Genomic DNA, 10,949 nt, shown 5'->3' with positions numbered 1-10,949 from the left:
GAGAGAGATAGGAGTGCATCTACATACCCTTGTAGATCGCAAGCGGAAGTGTTCAAGAGAACGGGGTTGATGGAGTCGTACTCGTCGTGATCCAAATCACCGAAGATCCTAGTGCCGAACGGACGGCACCTCCACGTTCAACACACATACGGAGCGGAGATGCTCCCGCGCCTTGATCCAGCAAGGAGGAGGGAGAGGTTGAGGAAGAGAGCTCCAGCAGCAGTACGACGGCGTGGTGGTTGTGGAGAGGCAGTACTCTGGCAGGGCTTCGCCAAGCTCTTAACGGAGGAGGAGAGGTTTTGGGGAGGGGAGGGGCTGCGCCTTGGATGTGGTGTGCAGCCCTCCCCTCGCCCCTCTATTTATAGGGGAAGGGGGCAGGGGGGCGGCCCCCTCTAGATGAGATCTAGAGGGGGGGCGGCGGCCAAGGGGAGGGGGCTTGCCCCACAAGCAAGGGGGCGCCCCCTCTAGGGTTCCCCCCAAACCCTAGGCGCATGGGCCCAAGGGGGGGTGCGCCAAGCCCTCCAGGGGCTGGTTCCCTGCCCACTATGGCCCATGAGGCCCTCCGAGAGAGGTGGCCCCACCCGGTGGACCCCTGGAACCCCTCCGGTGGCCCCGGTAAGATTCCGATAAGCCCCCGAACTTTTCCGGTGACCGTATGACAACTTCCCATATATAAATCTTCACCTCTGGACCATTCTGGAACTCCTCGTGATGTCCGGGATCTCATCCGGGACTCCGAGCAACATTCGGTAATCACTTACAAGTCTTCCTAATAACCCTAGCGTCACCGAACCTTAAGTGTGTAGACCCTATGGGTTCAAGAATCATGTAGACATGACCGAGACAGCTCTCCGGCCAATAACCAACAGCGGGATCTGGATACCCATGTTGGCTCCCAAATATTCCACGGTAATCTCATCGGATGAACCACTATGTCAAGGATTCAAGCAATCCCGTATACAATTCCCTTTGTCAATCGGTATGTTACTTACCCGAGATTCGATCGTCGGTATCCCAATACCTCGTTCAATCTCGTTACCGGCAAGTCACTTTACTCGTACCATAAAGCATGATCCCGTGACCAACCATTGAGCTCAATATGATGATGCATTACCGAGTGGGCCCAGAGATACCTCTCCGTCATACGGAGTGACAAATCCCAGTCTCGGTTCGTGCCAACCATGTCGGGGGGATGAACCCCAGGCAGGCAATGGAACCCGGATCTATTTCAAAAACAGCGGGGCCCGCATGGCCCTGCAAACCGGCGTGCGCTAGGCCGGGTCGCTCGACCCGGCAAGGCGCGCAACTCGGCCCAGACCCTCGACTCGGCAAGGTACGTCGACCCGGCCGCAGTGGCCGGCGCAAGGCAACTCAACCCGGTGCAACCTTGGCTTCCCCAGCAAGCCAGCCCACCCATGGCGTCCACGGCAACCCAGCCATGGGTCAGCTTCCGTCCCATCCAGGTCGTACGATGGGACAAGACCGCAATCACCGATGACCAAGACTACAGTGCCCCTGCCCATGCCCGTGGTCAGCCAGAGCGTGGAAACAGTGCCCCTTACCTACCCGCTGACCAGGGCTGGCACGGCAACAGTGTCCCCGCCCTCACCGCTGACGACAACAAGCGGCGGCCTGACGGAGAACACTATCCGCGGCTCGACTCGGCCACGCCATGACGATCGACAAGACGGCGCACAATCCCCCTAGGCACGCGGGGCCCGCACCAAGGGGAATCCGGCGAACCACAAGCCCCCAAGCGGGACCCAGCCCGGTGTCTCGGACGCCGACAATACGGACCCACCGACTCGGCATATTACCATTGTAACCCTGGGTGGGTTGATCTATAAAACCCCCCAGGAGTCCACGCCAACAGGGGCACGGCATGATACGTGAGATCCCCGGCATGCAAAGCCACTCAAGATAAAGCAAGCAAGATAGGACTAGCCACTACCTAGCAGCACCAGGGAGAAGGAGGAGCCCGAGCCTCGGCCAGCCTCCTTCCTTCTTGATACAGCTCCAGGAGCGAATTGTACTATCTACCATCCAACTAAACTCGGCGGGACTAGGGGTGTTATCTCTCCAGAGAGCCCCGAACCTGGGTATGTCCGGCGTCCCGCGCCCGCGCATATCAACCTCGCCTCCCAAGCCCACTAGTGCCCTCGAGCCTCCTCCTCTCTTTAGCCATCCCTTGGCATCTGTCGTGCGCCCACCATGGGGTAGCTCGAGGAGCTGGCTGGAAGCATGCTTCGGACGACGCCCTTCTCCTACACTGACGAGTCCGTCACTCTGGCGGACGACGTCATCGGCGCGCTCGCCGCCTCCTTCACTGTGCTGCGCATCTCCGACGCGCTCACGGCTGACGAGTACCCCAGTGAGGTGCTCAGCTAATCCGACTCCCCGCTCCTTCTCAACGGCGGATTCACTGCCGGGGCGATGGACACCCACATGGAGGTCTTCGTCACCGGCGATGGCACCTCTTCCTCATCGAGCAAGGCGAGAGGAGTCGCTGAAGCCGCGGCCGCCACGGCACGGACGGAGCCGTCTGACCCGCTGCGCGTCGCGATGCAGAGCCTCCGCATCCCTATCGGCACCAACGTCGATGCCACCAACATCGCTGAAGCCCGAACCCAACTCGAGGACAGGTGCCAGCAGATCCTGGACCTGTCCAAGACGCTGGCCGCCACCAGGCGCCGCCTGGAAGCTGCTCAGATAGAGCACGACGCCGCCCACAGATTCACGCCCGCCACGGCCGAGCCAAGCCGGGTCGATACTCGCGCCCGGGGAGGAGCGATCGGCCGGGCCTTCGGCGCTGTCCGGACCTTCTACGAAACCCCAGTCAAGAAGATGCGTGCTGCGGAGGCAGCCGCGGTCGGCCTCGACCAACTTGCGCGCGAGGAGCTCAAGGAGCGCATTGGGCGGATGCGCGAGCTCCACCACGCCGCCAACACCCAGCAGGATCGCCTCAACCAGCTTGCCAAGCCGGTGGGGTCCGGCTCCGCCCGCCTTGGCGAACCCGGCGAACTCCTGCACACGGCCTCCTCGCCGCCCGGCGAGGCGCACTCCGGCCAAGCCCGGACCCGGCGCAACCCGGCCGGGACCGCCGACGACGCTCTGGGCAACGAGCCCGCCCCAGAGACCCAGCACGGACCCGGCCAGCCTGGCCAGCGTCCGGCTCCAGCCGACCCGGCCCCTTGGGGCCCGGCCGCCAGTCGACTCGGCCCGCGCATCCGGGAGGAGCCCTTCCCCAAGGGGTTCGTCCGCGACACCCCCTAGTACAATGGGACTATGAAGCCAGAAGACTGGCTCACCGACTACACCACGGCCATTGGCATCACCGGTGCCAATCGTTGTCTCGTTGTGCGCTACGCACCGCTCATGCTCCAAGGATTGGCCCGCACATGGTTGACCAGCCTGCCGATGGGCAGCATCAACGCATGTGTCGATTTCGAGGAAGTGTTTGTCCGCAACTTCACGGGGACGTACAGACAGCCCGGTCGCCCCAGCCAGCTCGCCATGTGCGTGCAAGGGCCGACAAAGACCGGCCGCGAGTACCTCGCACGCTGGACCGAGCTCCAGAATAGCTGCGAGGGTGTCCATGAAGTCCAGGAGATCCAATACTTTGTCAGCGGGTGCCGAGACGGCACCCTCCTCAAGCACAAGCTTCTACGCTCCGAGCCGGCTAACATGGCCGCGCTCATGGTGATGGCGGACAAGTACGCCAACGCCGACTCCGCCATGAAGATCCAAGTGGCGCTGGATGAGGCCGGCAAGGCGAAGCCGGTCCCTCCTTAGAAGCCGGCCGGCGAAAGCAGCCGGCAGCAACACCACCAGAACAACGAGCGCAAGGCCGAGCAGCCGGCGCAACGTCACGAGAACCGGCTCGTCGCGGCTGCCGAGCCTGCAGCGGACCCAGCAGCGAAGCACCGGCAAACCGGCAAGATGGCGTGGCAACCTGCCATGAGCTTTGAAGAGATGCTCGATGCCCCATGCAAGCATCACAGCGGCGCAAGACCCTCCACGCACACGCTTCGACAGTGCGCCATCACCAAGCGCATCATGAGGGGCGATGTTCCACCTCCTCCGGCTCCGGCTCCGACTCCGGGCGCGGGGCAGCCGCCTCCGCCTCCACCGGCATCTCCCTTCGGCGGGGCGATGCGGAACGACGCCTACCCGGACTAGAACGCGGCCTATGTCATCTTCACCAGCCTCAGCGACGACAAGCGCAGCGAGTGCCTCCTCCGGAAGGAGGTGAACACCGCCGTCCTGGCCAAGATGGATTTCATGCATTGGTCGGATCGCCCGATCACCTGGACCCGGGAGGATCACCCGGCAGTCATGCCGAGTCCGGGTGGATACGCCCTCGTCCTCAAACCTACCATCATCGCGCGGCGCACCTGCAAGTTCTCCCGAGTCCTCATCGACGGCGGCAGCAGCATCAAGATCCTCTACCGCGACACGATGACGAAGCTCGGCCTCAAGGCCAAGGACCTAGAGCCGACCCGGACCGTCTTCCACGGCATCGTACCCGGCCTCTCCTGTTCACCCATTGGCCGGGTCCGGCTCGACGTCCTGTTCGGTGACAGCACCTACTTTCGACGCGAACCAATCTAGTTCAAGGTGGTGGACCTGTCCAGCACGTATCATGCGCTGCTGGGCTGGCCCGCGCTCGCCAAGTTCATGGCGGTCCCCCACTGCGCGTACCTGAAGATGAATATGCCGGATCCCAAGGGAGTCATTACCGTCACCGGCGACTACCGCAAGTCTCTGGAGTGCATCCGAGACGGTGCCAAGCTGGCCGAGTCACTGGTCATTGCCGAGGAGCGGCGCCAGCTCGACCGGATCGTCGCCCTGGCCGGTGAGGCTTCCGACGCGTCGATCCCGACCCTGGATTCGGCACATGAGGCCGCCTTCAAGCCCTCCAAGGAAACCAAGAAAATGAAGCTGAACCAGGAAGACCCCAGCTGCAGCAAGTACGTTGTCGTAGGCGCACACCTCGACAGCAAATAGGAAGGCGAGCTCGTCGACTTCCTCCGTGAGAATCGGGATATCTTCACATGGACCCCCAAAGACATGCCGGGTATCCTGAGGAAGTACGGCGAGCACAAACTCCATGTCCGCAAGGACGCCAAGCCTGTCCGTCAACCCCTCCATCGATTTTCTGAAGAGAAGAGAAGAACCATTGGTGAACAGGTCACCAAGCTCTTGGCGGCCGGCTTCATAATGGAAGTGTTTCACCCTGAGTGGCTGGCCAACCCAGTCCTCGTCCTGAAGAAGAACAGGACCTGGCGCATGTGTATCGACTACACCAGCCTCAACAAGGCCTGTCCCAACAATCCGTTCACCCTCGCGCGGATCGACCAAGTCATCGACTTGACCGTCGGGTGCGAGCTGTTGTTCTTCCTGGACGCCTACTCCGGCTATCATGAGATCAAGCTGGATCTGGCCGATGCTCTGAAGACGTCCTTCATCACGCCCTTCGTGGCTTACTGCTACATCACCATGTCGTTTGGGTTGAAGAACGCTGGCGCCACCTTCCAACACTGCATGCAGAAATGCTTGCTACCGCAACTCGGCAAGAACATCCACGTGTACGTGGACGACATCGTGGTGAAGACCAAGCAGCACCTCACACTCCTCGACAATCTGAACGAAACATTCGCCAACCTCCGCGAATACAAGGTCAAGCTCAACCCGAAAAAGTGTGTCTTCGGCATCCCAGCCGAAAAGCTGCTCGGCTTCCTCGTCTCGGAATGCGGCATCGAGGCGAACCCGGAGAAGATCAAGGCCATCAAGCGCATGCGCAAGCCAGCCCGGCTGCACGATGTCCAGAAGTTCACAGGCTGCCTGGCCTCGGTCAGCCGGTTTCTGAGCCGGCTGGGCGAGAAGGCACTGCCCCTGTACCAGCTGATGAAGAAAACAAGCCCGTTCGAGTGGAACGGCAAGGCGGACAAAGCCTTCCAAGACCTCAAGAGCATGCTCTCCACCGCACCCCTCCTGGCCGCGCCGACCGACAAGGATTCGCTGTTGCTCTACATAGCCGCGACCTCCCGGGCAGTCAGCACGGTGCTGGGGGTCGAGCGACCGGAGAAGGGCAAGATCCAGGCCATCCAGCGACCGGTCTACTACCTGAGCAAAGTGCTCTCCACCTCCAAGAAGAACTACCCGCACTACCAGAAGATGTGTTACAGCGTTTACCTCACCGCCAAGAAGCTGAAGCAGTACTTCCAAGAGCACGTCGTCACCGTCGTCAGCACGGCACCGTTCGGAGAAATCATCGGGTGCCGGGACGCCTCTGGCCAGGTCGCCAAATGGGCGATCCAGCTAGCCGGCCACACCATCCTCTACGAGCCCCGCACCACGATCAAGTCTCAGGCCCTGGCTGATTTCCTCGTCGACTGGACCGAGACCCAGTACCTACCGCCGCCTCCCGACTGGACGCATTGGCGCATGCACTTCGACGGGTCCAAGATGCAACTCGGCTTAGGGGCCGGCATCATCCTGTCATCTCCGAAGGGCTACCAACTCCGCTACGCGCTCCAGATCCACTTCGCCGCCTCCAACAACATCGCCGAATGCGAAGCCCTTGTGCATGGCCTCCGACTCGCCAAGGAACTCGGCATCCGACGCATCCTGTGCTGCAGCGACTCGGACTTGGTGGTGCAGTAGTGCTTAGGCGAGTGGGACGCCCGCGACTCCAACATGGCAAGCTACCGCTTCCTCATCCAGAAGCTGTCCGGATCCTTCGATGGCTATGAGTTCCTCCATGTCCCGCGCGCGGAGAATGAGGCAGCCGACACGCTCGCCAAGATCGCCTCGTCACTTCAAGCCATCCCGTCCGGCGTCTCCCTCGAGCACCTGCGCAAGCCGTCCGTCAAGCCGTCGTCGGACTCCGAGTCCATCCACGTCCCAGAAGACCCGGTCGTCACCGTCACCAACCCGGGAACTGCCGAACCCGGCCCGGGGGCTGCTTAGCTCAACCCGGCCACCATAACCCGGTACCCGGCCGTCGCCGTTGCCGACCCAGGGGCTGCTCAACCCGGCCCAGGAGCCGCCGACTCAGAACCCACCCAGGTGGTTGTCTTCACCGCCGTCACGGCCCCGTCTTGGGCCCTGCCGATATCAGAATGGTTGGAGAACGGGGTTCTCCCCATGGACGAGACTGAGGCTCGGCAAGTTCAGCGTCGGGCGTCCGCCTACAGCATCATCAACAACGAGCTCGTCAAGCGCAGCTCTACCGGCGTGTTCTAGTGCTGCGTCGAGCAGGACCGCGGCATCGACATCCTCCTCGACATTCACCAGGGCGAGTGCGGGCACCACGCTGCATCTCGATCCCTCGTGGCCAAGGCGTTTCGCCACGGCTTCTACTGGCCAATGGCCCTAGAAGACGCCGAGTCGCTCGTCCTCAAGTGTGAAGGATGCCAGCGCTTCAGCAAATGCAGCCACCAGCCGGTGTCAGCATTTTGCACCATACCGGTCGCCTGGCCCTTCACGGTCTGGGGACTCGACATGGTGGGACCCTTCAAAACCGCTCGAGGCGGCATGACGCACTTGCTGGTGGCAGTAGACAAGTTCACCAAATGGATCGAGGCAAGACCAATCAAGAAACTGGACGGGCCAACAGCCGTCCGGTTCATCAAGGACATAGCAGTGCGCTATGGCATGCCGAATAGCATCATCACCGACAACGGCACCAACTTCGCCAAGGGCGCGCTCGAGCAATACTGCTCCATCTCCGGCATCCGCCTCGACCTGGCCACCGTGACACATCAGCAGTCCAACGGGCAGGTCGAGCGGGCCAATGGACTCATCCTATCCGGCATCAAGCCGCGACTCGTCGAGCCACTCGTCCGCTCACCCGGCAGTTGGCTCGACGAGTTGCCCGCCGTTCTCTGGAGTCTGCGCACAACACCAAACCGGTCGACCGGGTTCACCCAGTTCTTTCTCATCTACGGATCCGAAGCCGTCATCCTGACCGACGTCGAGTTCGACTCGCCACGCATCACGATGTACACCGAAGCAGAAGCAAGAGAAGCACGCGAAGACAGCATCGACCTGCTCGAAGAGGCGCGCCTTCTAGCACTTAGCCGGTCGGCTATCTACCAGCAAGGCCTGACGCACTACCACAGCAAGAAGATCAAGCCTCTCGCATTCCGCTAAGGCGACCTCATCCTCCGACTCGTCCAAGAGCAGGCAGGCCAACACAAGTTGTCCTCTTCATGGGAAGGCCCGTTCATCATGAGCAGGACTTTGCGCGACCGCAATGCCTACTACCTCATCGACGCGCGCAAATCAAAGAAGCGCAAGAGGGACACCGCCGGCGAAGAAACGACCCGGCCATGGAACGTGGAACTCCTTTATCCGTTTTACAGTTAACTGCACGAATGTATGTATCAACGCCTTCTGTAAGCATATGAAACTATGGGGTCCCCAAACGAGACTCGGGGGCTGCCTTTTGCCGACCAATTTATTGCGTCCATATTTCACATCACTTTACTACCGAACCCGGCCATCGGCTCGACTAGCTCGACCCGGGGGCTCGGGGGATGCCGGCTTGGTCACCACCCCGTCGCTTTACTTGGTGATTCCTGATAAAGTTAGGATGCCGCAGTCCCCCACTTCACCCTAAAACCGTAGATCCAGCTCTGGCTGACGGCGGGCAAGCACAACGGGCTAAAACTCCCCTACGATTCATACACTAAGTAAAAGTCGTCGGGTCGACCAACCCGGCCCGATGCTCGTCAACTAAGTTAGCCGCACGACCGGCTGCTCACCAACCGCCTAAGCCGGATTGCCGCCAGCCGGCCCAGTGGGTGTTTCGCTCACGCTCAATGCTTCTAAGGACCCAACTCCTGCGGCCGCCTCTCGAAGAGCCGAACTCCTTGTCACGGACTGGAGCCTCGGCCGTCTGACTTGCGGCGGGGAAGTTTCAGAGAGGTGCAACGCATGAAATAAGTTCGAAAAAAGCAGAAGGCAAAAAGCAAATAAACACTCACAACATTTACACATAAATGTTTCAAGCAAAGGCCCATGGCCTGAGTTCATTACACCCTGAAAACCCCCAGTCGGTGGGTGGACCTGCTACTTAACAGAATTGTCTACAAAGATTCTCAGGCATTGCCAGCGCCGTGTCGCGGCATCAACGGCTCCCCCCGGCCGGCCTCCGGGTCCAGCGAAGCACCGGTGTCCTCTTCGGCTTCCGTGTCGCCGTAGACGCCCGTCTCCTCCGTGCTGCCCTCCGGGTCGCGAAGAAGCAAGCCGTAGTCGTCGCCATCCACGACCGCGCCGTCTTCCGTCTGCTCCGGATGGAACTTGTCGTGGAAGGCGAACTCGGCGGTATAGCTGGCCCGGGAGGCGATCCGGCTAGCCTGCTCCTGCAGCAACTGCTCCGAGCCAGCCCGCTGACCCATCAGCGCGTCTAGCTGAAGATCCAGATGCCAAGACAGTGTGATTCGGAGTGCCATCTCAGCACCGGCCTGGGCGGCGGAAACGCGCCAGTCGCTAAGGCGATCCAGGCCCATCTCCAACCAGCACGCCAGGCGCGAGAAGCTGCACGGATGGACGGAGTCCGGCCACAAGGCCGCCGTCATTGCAGTGCCGGCTCGAGACAGCCGCTCCATCTGTGTCCCCAAGACCCGCAGCCGGGCCTCAGCAGCGGCAATGATCTCCGGGAATGTCCAGGCCATCAGCGGATCTGTTCCGGACCCAACAACGCCGGTCGGGTAGAGCTGATAGCGGACAGCTTCCTCCACCAGCCGCTGCGTCTCCGGGAAGGCCCCTGCAGCCAAAAAAGAAGCAAGTCAGAAGAGCAACAAAGAAGAAATGGCCGGGTCCCGACCCGGCAAACAACGAAGAAGCAGCACTTACTGGAGAAAGACTCTTCCAGGTGCTGTGCCTCGAGCAACGTACCATGTCGCTCCCGCTCCAAGACACGGTCCCGCTCCGCGAGCGCCTTCTCCAGGTCGACCGCCTTAGCAAGGACCGCCTTTAGCTCGGCATCCTTGTCTTCGGCTGCCTTCTTGGCCGCCTCACGACGGCGAGCCTCGGCCTGGCGGGCCTCCTCAGCCGTGGTGGCCTGCTCCCGCAGACGCTCCACCTCGGCCTGGAGCCGGCCCTTATCATCGACCAGCTGGCCGCGCTGCTGGTCCACCTCGACCAAGGCCTACTGCGTCTCCACCACCTTGGCGGCCTCCACCTTAAGAAGCTCCACCTCGGCCTCGAGGCGGCTCTTGTGGCCCGCTAGCTGCTCGTGCAGCCGGTTGGCCTCGTCAAGAGACTGCTGGGCCACGGCCGCCTCCGCCTTCGCCTGCGCCGCCTTGATGCCGAGACGGCCGGAATCAGCAACAAGCCGGTCATAGTGATGACCAGCCCGGAACAGCCAGGTCCGCCAAGACAACACCTCGACTGCGAAGAAGATGAACTCAGCAAAAAGAAAAAGACAAGACCTAAGATTTGGCCCAACTGTTACACAGTTGGCCCGAATCTCGGGGGATACACCCAGTGGGTGCGCTAGCACGCCCCCACTAGAAGAAAAGAACACAACAAAGTACCTGCGGCGACGTGAAGCTCCTCCTCCTTGGCGGCGAGCTGCTCCTTGAGCTCCCGATGCTTGCCCAGGAGCCGGTTGAAGGCGGCAACCCGGAAGGCGTCAAGGTGCTGAAAAAGAAGACCAAAGTCAACACAAGGCCAACGCTCGTAAGGTTCGACCCAACTACTACATAGTTGGCCCAAACCTCGGGGGCTACACCCAGTGGGCGCGCTGGCGCGCCCCCACAAAGTTGAAATCACAAGAAAGCAAGAAGGAAACAAGAACTTACCAAGACGGCGCACTCCAAGTCGCGCGTCCGCTCCACCTCGGCCTGGGCAAAGGCCTCAAGCCGCTCCGTCTGACCTCAAAGGAGGCGGCTAACGGCGTCCAGCGCTGCCTCCTCTAGGGTCTGGGGCCCAAAGAC

The sequence above is a fragment of the Triticum dicoccoides genome, chromosome 1B, assembly GCF_002162155.2.
Source record: "Triticum dicoccoides isolate Atlit2015 ecotype Zavitan chromosome 1B, WEW_v2.0, whole genome shotgun sequence".
In the NCBI taxonomy this organism is placed as follows: Eukaryota; Viridiplantae; Streptophyta; class Magnoliopsida; order Poales; family Poaceae; genus Triticum; species Triticum dicoccoides.
Note: the sequence above shows the minus strand (reverse complement) of the source record.